The 22,680-nt window shown below is 33.4% G+C and overlaps 1 long non-coding RNA gene across 2 annotated transcripts in view; it reads left to right on the forward strand.

Moving 5' to 3' along the window:
- LOC138713257 (uncharacterized) overlaps positions 1 to 22,334 on the forward strand; it is an 89,057-nt gene extending 66,723 nt beyond the window's left edge. The window contains exon 4 of one of the 2 annotated variants that reach the window (XR_011335810.1): positions 20,755 to 22,333. This is a non-coding gene — a long non-coding RNA (uncharacterized lncRNA). Of the gene's footprint in view, positions 1 to 20,754 lie in introns of both variants that reach the window. The other variant, XR_011335811.1, reaches the window with a different exon arrangement.
- Positions 22,335 to 22,680: the final 346 nt, after the last annotated feature.

A 22,680-nucleotide genomic window follows, 5' to 3' on the forward strand; every position in this document is an offset into this window, starting at 1 on the left:
GTAACTCGAATTGTTGCCTTACACAGTGTAAATGTTAAGGAGTCCTCTGAAGTTAAGTATTTAGGCATAATTTTCGACAATCATTTAAAATGGAACCAACACATTAATTACCTTTTTAATAAATTACGTAAAATAATATATTATTTTGTTTTATTGAGGAATTACTTGTCAATAAGTTTATTACGCACAATATACTTTATTTCAATCGGTAATTATGTATGGAATTTATAGGATGGGGTAGCTTATTTTAATCCACTTTATTTATTACAGAATAAAATAATTAAAATATGTCTTCATAAACCTATTGATTTTCCATCTCAAAAATTGTTTTTAGACTTTAATGTTCTCAAAATAAGACAAATTTATCATATTGTATTAATAAAATTCATACATGAAAATTGAAATAATTTTGAATTGTATACTCATAGTTATGAAACAAAAGGTATGAATTTCTTTAAGATTGTTTGAACCAAAATGCAACACTCTTACAGTATTTAATCTTAGTAGCAATTTAGGCCCACGAATATATAACAAATGTATTTTTAAATGTCCTAATCTTGTCAATTCTAATAGGTCTAGTATTAAATTTAAAAATTATATATGAATTTTATAAAAATTGCAAAATTGTAAATTTAAATTTATATATTCTCATTGCGTAGTAGACACAAGACAAATTGTATTATGTACTTCTTAATTTAAATCCAGGAATCCGCCCCTGAGCGCGAGTTCTACTCTTTCAGGGGGGACGAGCTGAAGTTTTTCTGTTTATATTATATTTGTTACAATTATTAGCAAAATAAGTAAATAAAATATATCTACCAAATGAACAGTAGTGTCGTAGCTCTCAAAGTAAATAAACTATCAAAACAAACATGTACAGTTGGTGGTAACCAAACGTATCTTGATGCTAATTATGGTGGTGTGGAAGAGAAGGCCTGATTACCTTAACTACACCAAAATAAATAAATGATCCATGGCCTAAGAACAAGAAACAAAATTAATAATTTTACGAATATTGTGTGTGTAAAAAATAATTGGTAACTGCATTCTTCTTAATTTTCAACATAAAATAATTTAGGCCTACCCATACATATAAGAATGACACAAAATACGTAATAATATGTATCTAGCCTTGTTACAATTAATAATAATGTACATTTTCAGTTTATCAAAAATATGCCTTTCTATGTTCATAAAAATAATATTTGTACCCTGAAAATGTTCGTTCTTGTCGTAAGACGTAACTGGAGCAAATTTGAAATATGATACAGTATTGCTTACTGTATCGCCAAATGAACAACGACTGCGGATTGGTATACATATTTGAATAATAATTATTCTTCCACATCTCTCGGCGTGTCATTTCTATATTTCTGGACTGCAGCGGAGATACTGCATTGAACTTCGTGTGATTAAATACTGCCATGTTAAAAAAACGCTCACTAAACTCCACAACTCCGCTGCAAACGTTAGCGCGTATTAAAACTGCTTCTCTGCTATGCATATTGCTGTAATCTAGTTAAAAAAATTCATCCAACCACACTGGAGGATATATTGTGAGTTGTTTATGTGAGCGGAGTATAATATACACAGAAGACAACTAGTGCAATAGAGCCTAGATCTAACTTATATGCGTGCCTCTACACAACCTGAAAGCTATGTTTTGGTACGAACTTCCTACCTTTCATGATAATAGGCCTACATAACCACAAGGTTTCTTGTAAAATCTGCGGGGGTCTTAAAGAACCTAAGTGCTAATTTTCGTAACTTTTCGAACGTTCACAGCAAAAATTTAGCTTCTTTTGCAAGAAATTGTGATTTATATCTATAATGACTTCTCCAACGTGCCAAGGGGAGGGTTAACTGTGCAGCAATACTTGTATCAGCATTAGTTACAAAAGGCGCATAATTTAATTAATGAACAAAACGACATTTATTATTGTTTCTTTTTAATGACATAAATGTGAACACAAACATTTCTTATCCGTGGTCAGCTACTGCATTTCTTTTACATATTTTTGTTTCGTGTTTATTTTGAACTGAAGAACCGTGCAATTATACTGAAATGCGGTCCCCACATTGACTAACTATCTTATAAACGATTCATTAAAATTATAATTAAGGGGATCCAGTCATTATAGAAGAAGAAAGGAAAGTGGAGCTGTAGTTAATTCTATGCTCTTGCTTTACTATTTTATAACCCGTGATTAAAATAGGTTACTCAAATTACAACATTATTCGGACAAATTAAAAAAATAAAGGAATGTTCACCGGAAATTTTATAACTGTGTTCTGTAAATTACAGGGTATTTTAAATACTTAAATTAGTTCTAAACATTAGAGATAACAAAACTTTTAAATTATTTAATAGTTATAATTAGTCGTTTCTTAGTTTCTGTGATCAGTATATAATCTAATGTAGGCTATATACGAAGTAACATCTTCGGCTAGTCTTCCCTTGTTATAGACCGGTCATCGTACTTATTCCGGGTCATGGTAGTTCCGTCGTGTGTGTGTGGGTGTATGTGTGTAAAGTTGAAATTGCCCAAAAATCTAAGGTCATTCATTCATTCATAGTTTTCTGCCCAAGGGCAGGTCTTTCACTGCAAACCCAGAATTCTCCAATCTTTGTTATTTTCTGCCTTCCTCTTAGTCTCCGCATTTGATCCATCTATCTGAATGCCATATTTGCAGTTTTTCTTGGGAAAGATGAATGCGGCATCTTCCCGTTCCTTAAGTATCAGTTCTATCAGGTTTTTGATCCGATCAGAGGCCGGGAAATGTTGGCCATATAACCCTATTTTATTCATTCATTGTTTTCTGCCTTCCTCTTAGTCTCCGCATATGATCCATGTGTCTTAATTCCATGTTTCAAGTTTTTCTTGGGAAAGGTAAATGCAGTACCTTCCCGTTCCTTAAGTATCAGTTCTATCAGGTTTTTGACCCGATCAGAGGCCGGGAAATGTTGGCCATATAACCCTATTTTATTCATTCATTGTGTTCTGCCTTCCTCTTAGTCTCCGCATATGATCCATGTGTTTTAATTCCATGTTTCAAGTTTTTCTTGGGAAAGGTAAATGCAGTAGCTTCCCGTTCCTTAAGTATCGGTTCTATCAGGTTTTTGATCCGATCAGAGGCCGGGAAATGTTGGCCATATAGCCCTATTTCATTCATTCATTCATTCATTCATTCATTCATTCATTCATTCATTCATTCATTCATTCATTCGTTGTTTTCTGCCCAAAGGCAGGTCTTTCGCTGAAAATCCAGGATTCTGCAATCTTTGTTATTTTCTCTCTTCCTCTTAGTCTCCACATATGATCCATCTATCTTAATGCCATGTTTGCAGTTTTTCTTGAGAAAAATAAATGCATTAGTTTCCCGTTGCTTAAATATCAGTTCTATCAGGTTTCTGACCTGATCAGAGACAGGGAAATCCTGGCCATATAGCCCTATTTCATTCATTCATTGTTTTCTACCCGAGGGCAGGTCTTCCACTGCAAACCCAGCATTCTCCAATCTTTGTTATTTTCTGCCTTCCTCTTAGTCTCCACATGTTATACATCTATCTTCATGCCATGTTTGTAGTTTATCTTAGAAAAGACATATGCGGTAGCTTTCCGTTGCTTAAATATCAGTTCTATCAGGGTTTAACCCGATCATAGACAGGGAATTGCTGTTATTATTCGGTTGAGAAGCTTTTATCATCCAGTCTGCTGTAAAAAAATCTGAAAGAATTTATAAAACAGTTATATTACCGGTTGTTCTTTATGGTTGTGAAATTTGGACTCCCACTATGAGAGGTGAACATAGGTTAAGGGTGTTTGAGAATAAGGTTCTTACGAAAATATTTGAGGCTAAGAGGGATGAAGTTACAGGAGAATGAAGAAAGTTACACAACACAGAACTGCACGCATTGTAGTCTTCACCTGACATAATTAGGAACATTAAATCCAGACGTTTGAGATGGGCAGGGCATGTAGCACGTATGGGCGAATCCAGAAGTGCATATAGAGTGTTAGTTGGGAGGCCGGAGGGAAAAAGACGTAGATGGGAAGATAATATTAAAATGGATTTGAGGGAGGTGGTGGGATATGATGGTAGAGACTGGATTAATCTTGCTTAGGATAGGGACCAATGGCGGGCTTATGTGAGGGCGGCAACGAACCTCCGGGTTCCTCAAAAGCCAGTAAGTAAGTATATATCATTGGTTTCAGAAAAACTGCATAATTTTTAATACAAAGAGACAAAAAAAAGTTCCCCCCCCCCCAAAAAAAAATATATTCACGTACATATTCCGTAAGTAGTTTCGAAACGTTGGGGGCATTAATTTTCAACACACGGTGCCATAATCAAACATCTTGATTATAGGCGCAAAATTATGACATGAGCATCATTTGACGATCCAAAAATATAACAGTTATTCATGGATAATTCAAACCCACATACCGGTTCAACAATTCAAGAGAAAGAGACTCTGTAATACCGTATGGAAGTTTCTTACATGTTGCGTGTATGCATGTGTGCTTTTTTACACAGTTGTCCCACCCCTACATTTTTAACCCCCAACGCACGACATTATTTGACACTCAAGCTTCTGTCAGACTCCAAGAACTGACAAATCGCTTCTGTGATCTCATAAAATTTTCATACGACGGCCTTAACGCATTGCCTGTTTTGACGGACAGCATGTATAGCAGCATATGTCTGTATAGTCTACAACGAGTGATTCCTTTGCTTTTTTAATATAAATCTGAAACTATACAGATTAAGTAATTATTCTTTGAAGTAAATAAAAGTTAAGCCAGATAAGATCATCTCCTACGATGTAATCATAAAAATGCCATAACATACATTTGTCACACTTCAAATGTGTTTTTTTTTTATCACGGCACTGTAAAGAGTACTTGAGATAAGTAGACATTTTAGTTCATAAACTTTTTATTAACTTCTTTGATTTTGTATTCAGACAGTTCCAGCCTATTTTAAGAGATGCTATAAAGAAAAGCGCACCGACTCTTCACACATTGACGCACCATATATGTATATATAAAATTTGAACTGGTAATGGAAATTACGGAAAAACGGCTGAACGGATTTTAATAAATGACCCTCATTCTGAAGCTTGGAACCCAAAGTTTTTAAGAAAAATAGTAGTTTTCAGTGAAATGTCAATTTTTTAACATAATTTTCCTATTTTCTAAAATCTATCTGTCGTCACTAACTAATTGCATTTCAAAATAAAACAAAACGCACACTACAGTAAACAATATTACATGAAGGCCATGATCTGCAAGAATGCTGACATATTTAGAGCTCAAATTAAATTGGTTATTAAAAATTTCGAGATTTACTAAAATTAATTTACAGGTCTAATTCTGTGGTGTATAATTTTCTGAGTACAGCTGTGTATTGGGTATTAAAAATTACACAACTTGAGGTGGTTTGAAGACATTATTGCCATTAGAAATTAAATATTATTATAGTTAATGCCATGCTGTGACAATTTTTCATTAATTATGCTATTAAGGCTATATTGATGATATGAAAGTGAAACGTTTTGGGGTTATACAAGTAGATGTAGAGAATATCTTAAATTAGATCTTCATTTATATAATTTACTGAGTAGGGCTATATAGTATATGCTACTGAAAACAATAAAATGTACGTAAGATAATATTGTTATTAAAAATCAAATATTTTTGTAGCTATTAATCAAGTGGGGTTGGGTCTTTTTCATATATTTAATGGCAGTGATTCTCTTCGAGAGAGCGCAAAAATTAGAGTTCCTAAGGAAAGACCAAAAGGTATTACTTACTGATAAAATAAAAGGCCTACAAGATTTTGTAGTCTCCCGATCATTTCAGCAAGATCTCATAGCAGGATAAAATGATTTTACCCTCTACATTTCAAGGTAGTTTACGAAACATGCAGCAGCTATACCAGCTATGTCTATTGTTCGAAAGCATAGCAAAACTGACTTTTTTTTTTTTTTTTTTTTTTTTTTTTCCACCTACAATCCGCAATGACCTGAAATAGCTACTGCTTTACTCTCACATGAAAAACTGACTGATCGTCCTGACATTGTTACTTGCGTTTTCGCGTTCAAACTAGAAGACTGAAGGTGGATAGGTTCAAGAAAAAGTATTCGGCATAAAAAAATATTCAGAAGGAGTGTGTTTCATTATTATGGAAACTAATAACTTTCAGAATATCTGATATTCTTCATTGAAAATAAATCTGAAAAATGTTTATTTGAACGTCTAATGAACTTAGTTTGCAGCATTTTCTGTACAAGCCACTAATGTTAATATAATTTAAAATAGGTAGGAATGGGATTTTTTGGTATTAACGATATAACGGTACGCGAAATATGTTTAAAACTTAATTTTATGCATACAAAATGCAAATTCTTTAACGAAAATTCAAAACTAAGTGAAATATATCCGCGAATTTTTGCTAAATTTATATAAATTCATGAAATTACTTCATAATCACGGTGTTTTGAACAAAAAAAAATAGGTTTCATGGAGAATTCGCACGAAAAATGAGATTTTCTTCCAAATAAAAGCTGAAAATTTTCTTCGTTATTGAATAAACAGTCGCGGACAGCCGATAAGGGGTGGTCCTCCAGTTTCGGGGTTGGGCGAACGACTAACAACCCATAACCGAAGCCTGCAATGAACGAGGTTTCGTTATTTCCAAGAAAGCCATCTTCTGTGTACTTAATAAGATTGGTAAAGCTCGAATGGAATTAATTTGTATCATCTCGTGGGGTGCGGCAACTTGTGACGGAGGGTGGATTTGCTTGCTTTCTCCACTCTGGAATTAATCCCATCCGAGCTTTGCCAGTCTTATTAGGTGCACACAAAATGCCTTTCTTGGAAATAACGAAACCACGTTTTTTGCAAGCTTCTATGATTTTCACGTAACTGTACTTGGCATCGGAAAGAGTTGTTATGTACCCCTCCCAAAAAGGCTCTATTTTCTTGGGCATTGCTACTGTGATACACGGTGCACTCTGATCATGAAATCACTCACTACTGGTTTGTCACCTCTCGCCGCAATCCAGCTGTTGGTGTTATTCCTGACTCACATGACGTCATTCAAATTCGTTATCAGAGATCGGAAGCAAACCTGCATAAGGAAGGTACATTAAATATAGCAACAACACTGTAGTATTATCTGTTGAACGGTGTAGTGAATATTAAACAAGAGTGACAAAAGAAACTGTACAGATTTTATGAAAGAGAGTTCCAGTCCCGGATTAAAAGAAATATCATTAAAACTTGTATTTTCTTGTGACAAAATAAATGGTTAATGCGTTATAGCAAATTTAGCAGCTGTTCGTTCCGTTCCCGGCAGATCTCTTGACGGTACCCGGTGCAGACATGGCTGCCCGGAGATTAAAACTTTAGCACACGTCTTGGGATTCTGTGAACAGAGATTGCTATTGAGGAACTCTAGACATCATCTTATAAGATCCAAAATTGCTGCTGTATTAAGAAATAAGGGCTGGATATTAGAAGAAGAAATCTCCTGTCTAGCTGAAAATGGGTCAACGAGACGAGTAGATATTTTAGCGTACAATGCTGACACTAAACAGGGCATCATTGTGGACCCCACGATACGTTTTGAAGTAGAATGTCGTCAGCCGAGGTCCACCATGAGAAGAAGTTGATCTATGAGCCTACAGTCAACTATTTCAAGCTGAAATATGCCTTAATTCACGTTGAGGTATTCGGCTTGCTCATAGGTGCTTGAGGGACTGTACCAGCTTTTTTTCGAAGAATTTCGACTGAAATTTGCTCTGCCAACATCTCTGAGGGATGACATTGTGATAACTGTGTTAAAAATCCTGTCAAATCTGATTAATCACATGGTGCCATATTAATAGCAATTGTAATTTTTCATGCCCTATTCCTCGTTTATTTTTCTTTTAAATTTAATTATCTATGTTTACATATGTATATTTATTTTTTGAAGATATACTGAGTCCGTAAAGGCTACCTCAATGGGGGGCAGTTTGTAATAATTAATTAACAGAGATTACGATGTAACTATTCCTCACAATCTTAAGTATTCATCTTCATTTAAAGTAGCTAAAATGTCTACGATAAATCAACAATTTGTATAAAAACATAATTAAAAAACAAGCAATTCGACGAGACCTTGTAATATCTGCAGTAACATCAACACGTACCAAGAAATATGGTAAGATCACGTGAGTATAATAGAATGAAGATATTCAGAACGGATTCTACAGTACAGTATTATAATTTGTTTTTAATTGAAGCTGATGTCGTATATTAGTAATAGAGTAATAGCTAATGTAGAAGAATATATTACTGGTGAATTCCTGTCTTCTGTTCATCCAAATAAAAAATGGTACGAACTTCTGCATCAACTCAATTATACATTTTAATTTTTACTAATTTACATAAATAGTCAAATGTATATTGCAATCATATTTAATACGACATTTGCATTCCAATGCAAATCTTAAATTACAGACCACAAGGGACGAAGACCTAGAAAAAGACAGTGAGGAAAGTGAGTCCAAACAGATCCAGGGTCTACACCGTAAAAGAATGATGATGATGAAAATCGACAGTTGAAAGTAACATGAATATTAAAATGCATTACTTTGCTTTGGTTCACCGATGCATAGGAAATATGCTGATGCCAAGGGGTGCTAATTCTGTAGCATTGAAGGGGCTCTTCACTAAGAGTAGACCTACGACTATACCTGGCTAGTCCTAAGAGCTGTTAGGACTATTAGAAAAAAACTTAGAAAATAATTCTGCATCTATTTAACTACTTTCTACAAGACATAGCAATCTGCGGACATACTGAGCTGGTCATATTTTCATGTGATACAAGAAAGAACACTAAAAAATTTTGAGACGATTTTGACTTCATCGCCATTTGTAACTTTCTTCTGATAAAAACCTATTCACTTTTATTAAATTAATTATATTTCATGTGTATAATTTGGGGATATATTGACCCGTAGATAATGAATACCTACAAAAAATCTGTCCAACAGTTTAAACTAAATCGCTGTACACAGAGACATAGCGTGCTCAAAATCACTTTTCCTGTATCAGATACACTGAAAAGAGTGTATTTTTTTTTTCTCGCAAAATTTCGAAATTGATTTTGTTCCAGCATTGCGTACTTTCTCTGATAAAAAAGTAAAAAGATCCAATCAAAAAAAAAAAACTTGTAGTTTTAATGTTGAAAGGTCAGGTAAACGATTTCAAACCGCATGCTTTGCAGTAATGCTTTTGTAAATTGATGTCCGGTCGCAAATACTCTTTGGTTGATAGATGATACTGGTTAAATAAACCAGCATGAAACTTTCATGCTGGCCACGAATTTGACATATATACCTGAGGACTAATAGCTATAATCCGAAACAGTGTATTCTCCATATGGAGACGCTAGGAAACTTGGGATAAAGTGGTTGTCAATTAGCTTATGTCATTGGGTAAAAAAGTACTATAGAGTCCGAAAAGTTCTTTAGCATATCCCTAGCGGGCTTGCGGTAGCTTCACAATACAATGAGGCGCGTTTAAAAAGGGAAGCACCAACGCTATCGCTAAATAAAAGGAAATGCAAAGCGTCCTAAAGGGGTAACCCCTTTCTGGTAGCTACCACGCATTGTGAAATAGAAGGGGAAAAATCACTCCTTTTAAGCATTCATTTCCCATTCTTAAAATGGAGTCGAATTAAACTATAGTATTCTTAAAGCAAAGAGACAGATTGAATTAGAAAGGTATCGATGAAATACAGAAAAAGGTGTTCTTTGATAACCTTTTATTATATGGCTATGTAGGAAAGTTTGCAGGCTTAAACTAAAAAACTTTTAAGGTTGACTTGAACAATAGAAATTTTAAGATTGACCTAGACTGCAGAAGTATTAAAAGGTTGAATTCAGTTTCAGAAGTTTTCAAATTGACTTTAATTGCAGAAGTCTTAAGGTTGACTTCAATTGCAAAAGTTTTAAGGTTGTCTTCAACTGCAAAAATGTTCAGGTTAATTCCAATTGAAGAACTTTAAAGGTTGATTTCAACTGCAGAAGTGTTAAGGTTGATTTTAACTGCAAAAGTTTTATAGTTGTCTTCAACTACAAAAATGTTAAGGTTAATTCCAATTGCAAAAGAAAACTTTGAAGGTTGATTTCAACTGCAGAAGTTTTAAGGTTGTTTTCAACTGCAAAAATGTTCAGGTTAACTCCAATTGAAAAACTTTTAAAACTGATTTCAACTGCAAAAGTTTGAAGACTGACTTCAACTGCAAAAGTTTGAAGGTTGTCTTCAACAGCTAAAGTTTAAAGTTTGACCTCAACTGTATAAGTTTAAAGGTTGAATTCAACTGCTAAAAGTTTTAAGGTTGTCTTCAACTGCAAAAATGTTCAGGTTAATTCCAATTAAAAAAACAACTTTGAAGGTTGATTTCAACTGCAGAAGTTTTAAGGTTGTCTTCAACTGCAAAAATGTTCAGGTTAACTCCAATTGAAAAACTTTTAAAATTGATTTCAACTGCAAAAGTTTGAAGACTGACTTCAACTGCAAAAGTTTGAAGGTTGTCTTCAACTGCAAAAATGTTCAGATTAACTCGAATTGAAGACGGATTCCAACAGCTAAAGTTTAAAGTTTGACCTCAACTGTATAAGTTTAAAGGTTGAATTCAACTGCTAAAAGTTTTAAGGTTGACTTCAACTGAAGAAGTTTGATTGACTTCAGCTGCAAACATTTTAAGGTTGATTTTGACTAGAAGTTTTCCGAGTTAAGTTTAATTGCAGAAGTTTTAAGCTGACTCTAACATCAGCAATAGTAAGTTTGATTATAACTTCAGTAGTACTAAGGTTGACTTAAACTACAGAATATGTAAGGTTGACTTACACTGAGAAGTTTTAATATTTATTTCAACTTTAAAAGTTTTAAGATTGATTATTGCAGAATTTATAAAATTGACTTTAACTGTAGAAGTTTTAAACTTCACTTGACTGCAAAGGTTTTGTGGTTGACTTAAACTGCAAAAATCCTAAGGTAGACTTAAACTTCAGAAATCTTAGACTTGACTTAAACTGCTGAAGTTTTAAAGCCGACTTAAACCGCAGAAATGATAAAGTTTACTTAAACCGCAGAAGTTTTAAAGTTTCAAAATCTGAAATTTTTAAGTTGGCTTAAACTGCAGAAACTTCAAGGCTGACTTAAATTGTAGAAGTTTTAAGTTCAAATTAAACAGAAGATTTGAAGTCGACTTAGTGCAAGTTTCAGGTTTGACTTCAGCTGCGGAATTTTTAAGGTTCAGTTACATATAACCACATAGAAAAAAATGTTTATTGGAGAGCGGTGATATCTATCCACGTAGGCCAACATCCGGCTCTGTAACGAATGTCGCCTTCCGGTTCCAGATCCATTCTCTTTTCTCTTTCTAAATTGCTGGACTAGGTGCTATGACCACTTCTGTTTTCTTTGATCGGCCCTTCGTCTTGTTCTTTTGTTGCATAATTCACCACTCATTTTGGAAGACGCTCCAACACCTCTTCACATGGTCATTCCAGCGTAGTTTTTGCCCTCTCTCTCCATATAACAATATTTCTTGCCTATTATGATTATTTCTTCATACGTCTGTTATTATTTCTTTCCAAACTGGATATTCCATCCTATTTTCAAAACACCATTACAGTAGCCAAAATTTCACTTTCTTCTCTATACCTCCGCTATATGGGTCTATATCAAAATATATTGAAATTCGGTTTCATATATATTTTTTGTGATCTTTTGCTTATTCATACGAAATTTAGAGCATGCTTTTCTTCTCCTATTTGAATAATTATTTCTTTATATATAGCTTGATCTCAAATTCATTTTTATTTTGTACACAAATACATGTGTTCTGTTAATGAAATCGTTTCTTTCATGTTTTCCAAATGTAAATGTTTTACTTCTTGAATATAAATATATTTTTCTGTGTCTTCTCCGTTGATAGAAGTCCCTATCTTTATACTTTCTTTTTTATGTTAATACCTGAAATAATTGTGTTATTTTTACGTAGTTGTCTTGGAAAATTTGGTATATTCGTCAGCATTTCTGTTACATTCTCGATTAGTGTATTCTTTTCTTGGTATTTGCAGTCCAGTTTTTAATATCTGTTCTAGTAAATTTTAATAATGACTGGCAATAAACTGAAAACCTGCCGCAACCATTTTTCTTACTTTGAAGCTATTTATGACTTAATTTTCAGTTTTTATTTTTGAAGTTGTTTTATTGTGTAATTATATTATTGCTCTTATTAAACTTAGGCCTATATTAATGTTATAGTCGTTCAGAGCTTAGGTAATTTACCTAATGGTACACTGTCATATGTTTTTGCTAAATCTATAAGTAGTAAGTATAAATTTTTATTAATTCTTCCTATGAGAAATGTTATACGCACACAACCTTCTTAAAAGCGATAGTCACTTTTACTGCTTCAGGAATTAGTCAGTATATGCTTAATAAATGAAATATCTAAAAACACTTTACGTTATCTATGTTATGTTAAATTAAATTAAAAGAAAAAAATACAGTTAAATTTCAAAGGATCTGTTAATAATTCAAATTCTACTTTGTTGAAATCGTCACCTCAATAATAATATTTCACGAATGAATTACTTTGCCAGTTTCATCTTTACTTTTGTGAGCATTTTAAATTAAAACTAGACTATGTAACAGTGTCTTCAGTATGGTGGATGTCTTAGGAAATAGGCCTAATCATCATCGTATCAGCCACAAAGCTCATACTGCACAATACAAAGACTTCTTGCATTAGGACAAGATAGCTGGTAAATAGAATTTTCGCATAGGCATTCCGGGAAATTTTTGACTTCTTTCTACACATTTTATTTGTGATCTTCCGTTCTTCACCATCTTTTCACTATTCTTCATGACACGTCCAGTTCATAATGTATGGTTTTTTCTTCCCACAATCTGTTACCTAGAGTTTAGTCTATAGATCCATTCTTTCTGATCCAATCGCATAATATAGTCAGTCATTTTCATATATCAGATTTCTGGCCAATTCAGAAGCGCTCTTGATTATTTTTTTCTACTAATTTCCTTAATTTTTTTTATCGGTCTTTGAATTATCTGTAGCTCCTTTTTATTTTGTGTTGTGTAATTACTAGATGTATTTTTCCTTATAAACAGGGAAAGGAAGTTCATGCCCCAAAAACGTGAAGAATATGTATGCATTTATGCCGTAAAATAGATAAATATGCTACAAAATATTAATTATCAGTCTGAGATTATTTTAAAAGAATAATAACTTAATAAGGTATAGGTAACTTACGTTTAGACCATGAATTTTGAAGCGCTTGTCTCATTGCTGAAGGCTCCATTTATGCTGTTACAGTTCACAGCTAAGCATTGACGTATGTTTTCTGTTGTCACTCTTCGCTTGTTGTCTCTCAGCATAGCTTTGTAGTTCGAAAAACTTATTTCTAGTCACAAGAAGTAAGAGGGGCTTGCACAAAAGCTGTAAGCTGTTCTATAGAAAATTTTGTTGGTTTTTGAGGTGTTTTTCCTTCGAGAATATCTTGAATTTCTTTAAATTGATAATAGCCAGGGTTTTTGGAAAGAATATTTGCTGTTTTCTCGTTCAGTTTATCTCCTACATTTCCTGGAACTGATGTTAAACTGGATATTGTTCTATCGAAATCTGCTAAAGATTGCAGTAAAGGAATACCAATTGCTAACTTGAGAGGCTCCCTATGAGGGCGTCATCGTTACGTTCAAAATTCATACTGTTCTCAAACCAGGAGATAAACCGTGAAAGTAATGTATTTACTACTGCGACATCTATTGGAGCAAAGTAGATAGATAATATTAGAGTTATAACGTCAGTTTAAAAATTATGCGCTCTCCTGCATGGAGGGATTAAAAGACCAGGAAATTAACCGTGATATAATTTTGTAACTAGGGTAGTATAAAAATGTGTATATCAGTGTTATCGTTTGTGCTTTGAGAGATAACCAATAGAGATACGAGTACCCACATGTGTGACCTTATGACATCATATGACATCAACATTCATTCACAGCACCACCCCGCTCCGTCTCATTCCCTGGAGACTTTCTTGTGGTTGGAGTACAATAAACATAAATTAGTCGTGTTTACGAGGTTACATACTTTTTAAAATGAGTGAAAGACAAATACATAAACGCACATAATATGCAGTTTCCGTGCATAAATGTTAAAATATGATGCTTTTATAAATAAAGGTAAAATATGCACTTTTATGCACAATAAAAGTAATATCATTGTATTCAGAAATTTGTGACTCATATAGATAATCTTTCAACATATTCACACAACGATAGAGAACAAATATACAAATGCATGAATTTCCTTTCCCTACTTACACGAGAACAGAGAGAATGCAGTTTTTCATGCTTTCTTTATTTTTCAATATGGTTTTAAATTTGAGTTGATCTACACTGCATTAACTTATTTTTTGATTAAGCCTAAAAGTAAAATTTGAACAATTTAATATTGATAAAGAGATAATATAGTTTTTTGTTTATTTTCCGTCTTGACTTATTACGATGTTAACTTAAAAATATTTTGTTAACACATTTGTTTTTCTTATGAACGTTTTCGCCCTATTGTGGGCATTCTCAGACAAAGATATGTATACCTAAATTGCATAATATATGTTAAAGTATACAAATTAATTAGTTAGAATATATGAATACATTTAAAAATATTTTCTAAAAGTATACTAAAACACAGCGACAAATTATGTAATAAATATGCATATTTAATGCCATATTCTTCATGTTAGCTGGAGATCGTGAACAAGTTATTGTATTAGATTAAATATGTAATGACTCAAATACTTTATAATATGTTGCTGTGTTTTAGTATACTTTTTAGAAAATATTTTTAAATGTATTCATGTATTCTAACTAATTAATTTCTGTACTTTAACATACATTATGCAATTTAGGTATAGATATCTTTGAAGATGCCCACAATAGGGCGAAAACGTTCTTAAGAAAAACAAATGTGTTAACAAAATATTTTAAGTTAACACCGTAATAAGTCAAGACGGAAAATAAACAATAGTAATATGCGTTACAAGAGCGGTATGTTGAAGTTTCCATGTTCGAGGAAAAATTTGAAAAAGCGAAACGTAGTTGAGCTTTTTTAATTTCCGAGAATTGAAAGAAAACATACCGTTCGTGTATCGTACATTATTTTGTGCGAAGATCGTTTATTACATACCTGAAAGAGGACTTTCTAATTAGTTGCAATGAAATCTTAATCTTGGTTTCTGTTCAATGACGGCAAATTTGAAAAACAAAAATATCTATCTTCAACATTGTTGCTTTAAAATATTTTCTGTGTTTACTATACTCCAGCAGGCCGTGATATACGCCTGTCTTTTTCCCCCCTCCCAGTCTATGATGAGTCTGGAATCTTGTTGATTTTTTCACGGCTTCCTTAATGTTACTTGCATCATGAATGCAGTAACTTTAGTGGAGTTGTAGAGTTTACTTAATTTTTGCAAATATTTAAAAACAATAATTAACAGTGCAATTTAGATGAAATTGCAGTGGTAAGTTTTCAATTTATAAGCAGTAAAATCAATATGTCACTTAAGCGGTAAGAAGAGGGAAATTGTTATGTGTGTTAGGTTGGGAATACTGAATGTGGAATTTTATACTTTCCGCGGATTGGTTTTGTGCGGAAACCAAGCAAATACGCACGATCTCTCACAAAAAACTATATTATCTCTTTATCATATTCCGACTTATTTGACAATCGTTTTAAAATGTATTCAAAACTTAAATTTAATATTGATCAAAATCAGAATCATTAGGCCTATATTCCATTCCCATATTATTTTTTAGCTCTTTCTAATTCGTGGGTGCATGGATAACGTCTCTCTCTGATCAATATTTAGCCTATACGCTCTTATGATAAAACCGTGCGTGTTATCCCAGACATATTTAGCATACTTTTTAATCGACTACCCTCACTGTTGAGCTATGGCTATTCCGTGGTGTTCAAGCCATCGTCCGGACATAATTAGGGTACTATTAACAAGGTACTGAAATTACTATGACTTGTTTGACACATTGTAAATGTTCGCTTTTATCTAAGCCATATACATGCAGTTTATTAATGAGCCTAACGTTCTTTCTTTCGTTGTACATTATCGCTTCTATCAGCAATGTTTGTCGCTTGCAGTATGTAAAAGAGTGTATAAAGGTTTAATTTGCTGTAATGTTGTGTGGAAGCCTGAGGTTCGAGACACGACTGCAACAAAAATGTTGTTCCGTTGTTAAGATGTCTTGTTTTGTCTTAGAAATGTCTACAATATTGACGTCGTGTTAATCTGACGTCAAAAGAAACCTACCATTGAGTTTCATTGTCATATAGAAAAACGTCTATATAGTATGAACTCCAGTAGCAATATGAAAATCATGAAAATATGGACATTTGTCTTTTGAATTGCCAATAATATCAGATATCAATAATGAAGACGAAGTAAATAAGGAGCTAATGTCAGTTTCATACTTTCGAGGATATTGAGTTATAATATTGTCGTTAATTTTATGAAACTTTCAATGTGACATTACAGAGCATAATTTTCCTGGAGGAAGAAAGAATTAATTAAATATCAATAGGCCTACACTTATCCTCGATATGCCATTGATGTCCATCATATTCACTAACGTTTTATACCGAATTATCTTATATTCTTATATAGTTCTATTGATATTTAATTACTTTTTTTTTTCTTCCTCCTGAAAAAAAAATATGGTCTGTAGTGTCACATAGGAGGTTTCAGAAAATCAACGACGATATGCCAATAAAATGATAAAGGAATGAGTTTGGACTTTGGTTATTGTATATGTTATGGGGCTAGGTAAATCCTACAGAAATTGTTATTCAAGTAAAAACACAATTTTCATAAAAATGACACTTACACTCTTATTTACCTCAAGCCTTCAATTATGTACAGAAGAATAAGCTTTGATTGGTACCTTTATTTATTTTTCAACATAAGTTATTTTTAACTCACTGCACATAGTATTGTGTGTAGGTATTTATTCAAACTGCAAATGGGTATATACCCGGTGGCAGTGGTAACTAATTACACTCAATAATGACAATTGAAGCGTCGGCTGGAACAACGTTGTAAGTTACAAATTTTCATTCGGCGTGTCTCCGTGTAATAATGTTATATGTCATGTTACCTTGCTATACTCTTTGGCTTGCATTACGTGAAATTTGTCCATTCAAAAGTTTGCTACCCTGTAAGAACAACGTTGTACGTGTACACATTTTTGCAGCTCCTGTAAATTTTACCAAATGTAACTTATAACGTTGTTCCAGTCGACGCTTCAATTAATAATAAACACAATTAGACCTAATAATAAATTAATAATAATAATAATAATAATAATTAATAATAATAATAATACAGGGAGCATCTTAAATTAAATGAAGCACGATCACTTAAAGTAAATTTAATTTGTATCTTAACCCTGAGTTCGAACTAAAACCCGCGAGTACGAAATGTTCATACCTTCACAAGTACCTTTCAGCACTGCACTAATTTCGCAGACAACTCACTCACTGCACTGGAACTATGACACATTTCACTGATACTATCCTGATTTCACTAACACTTCAAAATCATTTCACTGTTCAAATACTTTCCACTGCCACTATAAACTATAAAACTTCACTGACAGAAACACACTTCACTTACACAACACACTTCACTGACACAACAGTTCAAATAACAAAACATCAATTACACCCTTTAAATAGTATGTATAATATACTACCGTCTATTAGTAAAGTCCTTAAGCCTATTTTTAAATACATATTGACACGACCCAGAAGATTTTTCATCTTCATCAAACGAATTAAGAAGTTTTTAATTGAAACTAGTCATTCACTACTTCCACTACATCACTTATATCTCTTATTTCCTTTTTTCAAATCATGTTTGAGGTTTTGAAACAGAATATTGTAACCTGATGCAGCTAAATTTTGTGAATATGATGGGTGACACATCAGTTCAAACTCATAGTCTTTCAGTGCAACTTGAAATGCAAACGCTACTTCGGTCAATTTCTTTCAGTTCTTAAGCTTCAGTTCTTGTCGCATTCGTCTCAGACGGTTGGAACGATACTCGAATGCATCACTGATTCACTGATAGTAACATCATGTTCCAGGAAATCAACCATAACTATTTCTGCATTCGAAAAACCTGATAATATAAAAGTTATAGCTGGTATCTCCACATTAAACCTTTTGGGAGTAGAAAACTAGTGGTGTTTCCACCTTTTTGGTTGATTTTTGTCTCAATATCGAAGTGGTTATTCATGTTTCGTGTGTAGTAACACACCACCTCAAGTATACGTTTCTTTAAGACGCTGAACAATCTCAAGGCAATACTTCATTCTTTTCCGTTTCTAATAAGCATTTAGTGCTCTACTACAGTCTTAGCATTGAGTAACATAGCTACACACTCTAAAATCTGTCAAGATTATGAAAGGATAATATAAAAGACTCCAAATACTGTGAAATCCATTGCCATCAGTGGTGGTCTAAAACATATAAATCTCTCTGGTGCAGAATTTATACAATAAAACCAGAAATGTAATGGTCTGAAGCTCCAATTCAAGGTGACATTGAGTTGAAAAACATACATTCATGATGTCATCTGCGAGAATGTTATTTTAGAAATGACTTATCTAAGAAGTATGCTGTCATACTTTCTGAATATATCATACAATGGAAAGAAACAACAAAGTATCTAGCTTTTAATTTATACAGTAGTTTATAAATGCAACATTAAAATTCTTCTCTGTTACTTTTGCGGTATTTTGTATTCAACTGCATCTCTGAGTATCATGAAAATTTAATATAGCCTGTAATGGCACACAAACTTCTGTGTACACGTAGGTTATTCCACATGCTTCATTTAAATATAAAATGCATTATTATATTTAAATAATAATATGCAATTCGAAATGGTGTTCCACTTTTAGATTCACAAAAAGTAATTAAGAGTAATCCCATTCAAGAAGCGGATGTTCATTCTTTGCCAATGGGAAATTCCTTGTTTTCTAGCCAGAGGCCCGACGTTGTGTAGACCCCACTATATTGGAGCCCCCTCACAACCGTCCATAAAAAATATGCGACGTCTAAAAAGAAATTAACATGTGCTGATTGCAAAATCTGATATGAAATAGGTTTAGAGCCTCCATTGGGTGAGCAGATGAGGGGTCACATGCAGCCGGTGGGCTGGTATACCCTCATCCTCATTCATCCCATATACTTCGGGGTGTACAAGAGGCCTCACTATGGCTGACGTGCAAAGGATCGTCCTAACCCGCCCGTAGCCACCCTAAACCTAACCTATTCATTTATTCGTTAGTTCGTTCATTCATTCATTCATTCATTCATACATACGTAACACTTTCCCAGTTGTATCGCCAATAAAAAGGATAGCCACATCAAAATAAATATAGACAATTTTCAAATAATGAAAGACGAATGAACTGGAGATATGCTACTAAAAACCTTACAAAATTATATAGAAACAAAATAATACAATATTTGAAGAGGCTTGTCAAAATGCACAATGGTGTGACGCTGTACACCTTTTAACTCAAGGCGTTACAGAAACTTTGTGAAGACAAAATATATTTTAACATAATAATAACCTTTTATTCAAAAGAGAAATGAGAGTTGTTTTCTTTAAAGAGTATAGGCCTAATATAAAATTGAAGTATGATAGGCATTTGGATTTCCAAACTGAACAACTTTCACATTAATTACATTACAGCATCAGTCATCAGCACTGTGCACCCTCGGGCTAGCGTCTCTTACCCGCGGATATGAGAGACACTAGCGTGCATCCGTGGCTGCTGGCGGGTATGCCTTCTCCCTCTCACTTCTGCACGACGCCGATGGTGCATAATCCGATACACTCCTTACCCGTTACGCATTTCAGCGAGAGCTGACGACCACTACATTTCAGGATTTCACACCTCAAACTATTTAGAGCTGTAAATCTCGGCAGAATATTGTCAAATTCTCTTATTAAATTCGGAATAAATAAAAAAAACTGACAGAGGATTTTTTAAATCCCATTATTTGCATGACTACGTCTTTATTTGTTGGGTTATTAATTTTATATTAATGAGATGGACTCGTCCTAAACTTTAATTTGTTTTTGAAGATAATCCCCTCGTATGATATGGACTCATCCTATACTTTTATTTGTTTTTTTCTTTCAGTACAGATCGTCACTTCCTTATGTTGCATAGTCCGACAGTAATGCAATTATGGATGTGCAGTTATCTTATCACTGCATTATGTCACCACTTCTTGTTAAACACAAAATGTGAAGGTTTCTCTTTTGTACCGACAATAAAGACTAGTTACGTCAAAAAGAAAAGAAAGCAGTAACTTACATAATAATATGTTGAATATCGTAGATTTGCTACATATATAAATGTTACCAAAGGCAACCGAAATGAAAACAAGTATGATGACATTAAATCACAATGCTTTGTGAGTGGAATGTGTCTTTTATTTCTATGTAAATTTCATTGTAATGAAGTTTTAAATATTTAAAATGTTCTCCGATTTTTAACAACCATTTATAGATATATTTAAAATATCCTTTATACTCGATTCTACATATTTTTTTTCTTTCTTTCAGGTAAGTCTTCTCTGTTTCGCCTTCAACGATGATCTAATATCAGGACTAAAAACAGGTAAGATTCAACACGATTTTGCAAGTAATTTGATTTAGGTAATCTGTAACATCTACGTCTCTGATAATAATAATAATAATAATAATAATAATAATAATAATAATAATAATAATAAAAGAATTGGTATCAATAAAATTCCGTATGGGGTGTTGAACATGAAAACAGCAGCAAATGATATGCTAGAGAACTAATTCGGTGTAGATTTGGAAGCAGAAAATATTAGCTGAATCAGTTCCATCACTGAACAGACTTTTTGAAAAGCAGAAATTATAAAAATGGGAATAAGGTTCCTACACATAGAAAGTAAAGAATTAGAGAAACTTCAAAATATATTAAAATAAGAAGGAAATAATATGTCTTGAGAAGATACGAAATCAGGACAAACTAAATACTGAAAGACTGAAATTAACTCCAGAAAAAAACATTGGAAAATATACATGCAATATTAGGCAAATGAGACAACGCAGAAAAAATAGATTCAAATAATTGTAAACATATTGCACTGTGTAATTTCTGTTTCCAAATAAAAAATGTTCATGTCGGTAACAATGGTAGATTTTTCCAGAAACATAAACTATTATCAAAAAGTCACAGTTTTTTCTCTGCTTCCAGTGTTTTCGAAATATAGTGCCTTCTATGGCTATGAATCCAGTTTTCAGAGTAGCGTTGTATTTTTCTCAAGTTCTATCTAATTTTTTCCCCTTTACATGATGACTTCATGGGTTTGCATGTTTGGATCTCGTGCCCTGAATGACGTCTACGGAAGGAAAGGGTTGTAGTTGGTGGAACCCAAAGGGGTTGGTGAGGGGCAAGGTGAAGGGGGTTGGATGTTGAGGGTGGAGGAAGAGAGAGAGAGGTTTTTAGAGGTGGGGGTTGCATGGTACACGTCCTTGTATTATAGAGAGAGGGATATCGCTATTAGATGTTGCAGGGATCAGCTCTGGCAGGACAGCCAAGTGTACGGCCATCCATCTCTGTCAACAAGCTCACTTCCACACGGTTCGATTTCTTTATATATCTGTATAATACATTTTCTAGTCCCTCATCCTACTCTATAAAATACAGGATAGTCTGACGTGGACTAAACAAAACTAAACGAACAACGTTGCACAGGCCAAAACGTACCGTCACGTGCACATCAAGGTCAGGTTTCGTACCTTTCAAACTTTAGAAATTGGTTTATTTAATCCGTACCAACTATTATTTTACCTTGTTATCCTGATGTTTACGAGATTCTATCAGAGAGAGTATTATACGCGTTTCTGTAAAGCCAGTAACACGAAGAAATAGTCATATGTGCTTTCAGAATTCTGAAATCTCTTTAATCAAGTTAGGCAATGCAGTTTATGAATGCCAATGAAGTTAGGCAATGCAGTTTATGAATGCTAATCAAGTTAAGCAATGCAGTTTATGAATGCCAGTCAAGTTAGGCAATGCAGTTTATGAGTTCCAATGCAGTTTATAAATACCAATGAAGTTAGACAATGCAGTTTATGAATTCTAATGAAGTTAGGCAATGCAGTTTATGAATGCCAATCAAGTTCGACAATACAGTTTATGAATGCCAATCAAGTTAGGCAATGCAGTTTATGAGTGCCAATGAAGTTAGGCAATACAGTTTATGAATGCTAATCAAGTTAATCAATGCAGTTTATGAATGCTAATCAAGTTAGGCAAAGCAATTTATGAATTCCAATGCAGTTTATAAATGCCAATAGTTAGACAATGCAGTTTATGAATTCCAATGCAGTTTATGAATGCCAATCAAGTTCGACAATGCAGTTTATGAATGCCAATCAAGTTAGGCAATGCAGTTTATGAATTCCAATGCAGTTCATGAATCTCAATAAAGTTGCCAATCAAGTTAGGCA

The sequence above is a fragment of the Periplaneta americana genome, chromosome 14 (genome assembly GCF_040183065.1).
Source record: "Periplaneta americana isolate PAMFEO1 chromosome 14, P.americana_PAMFEO1_priV1, whole genome shotgun sequence".
NCBI lineage: Eukaryota > Metazoa > Arthropoda > Insecta > Blattodea > Blattidae > Periplaneta > Periplaneta americana.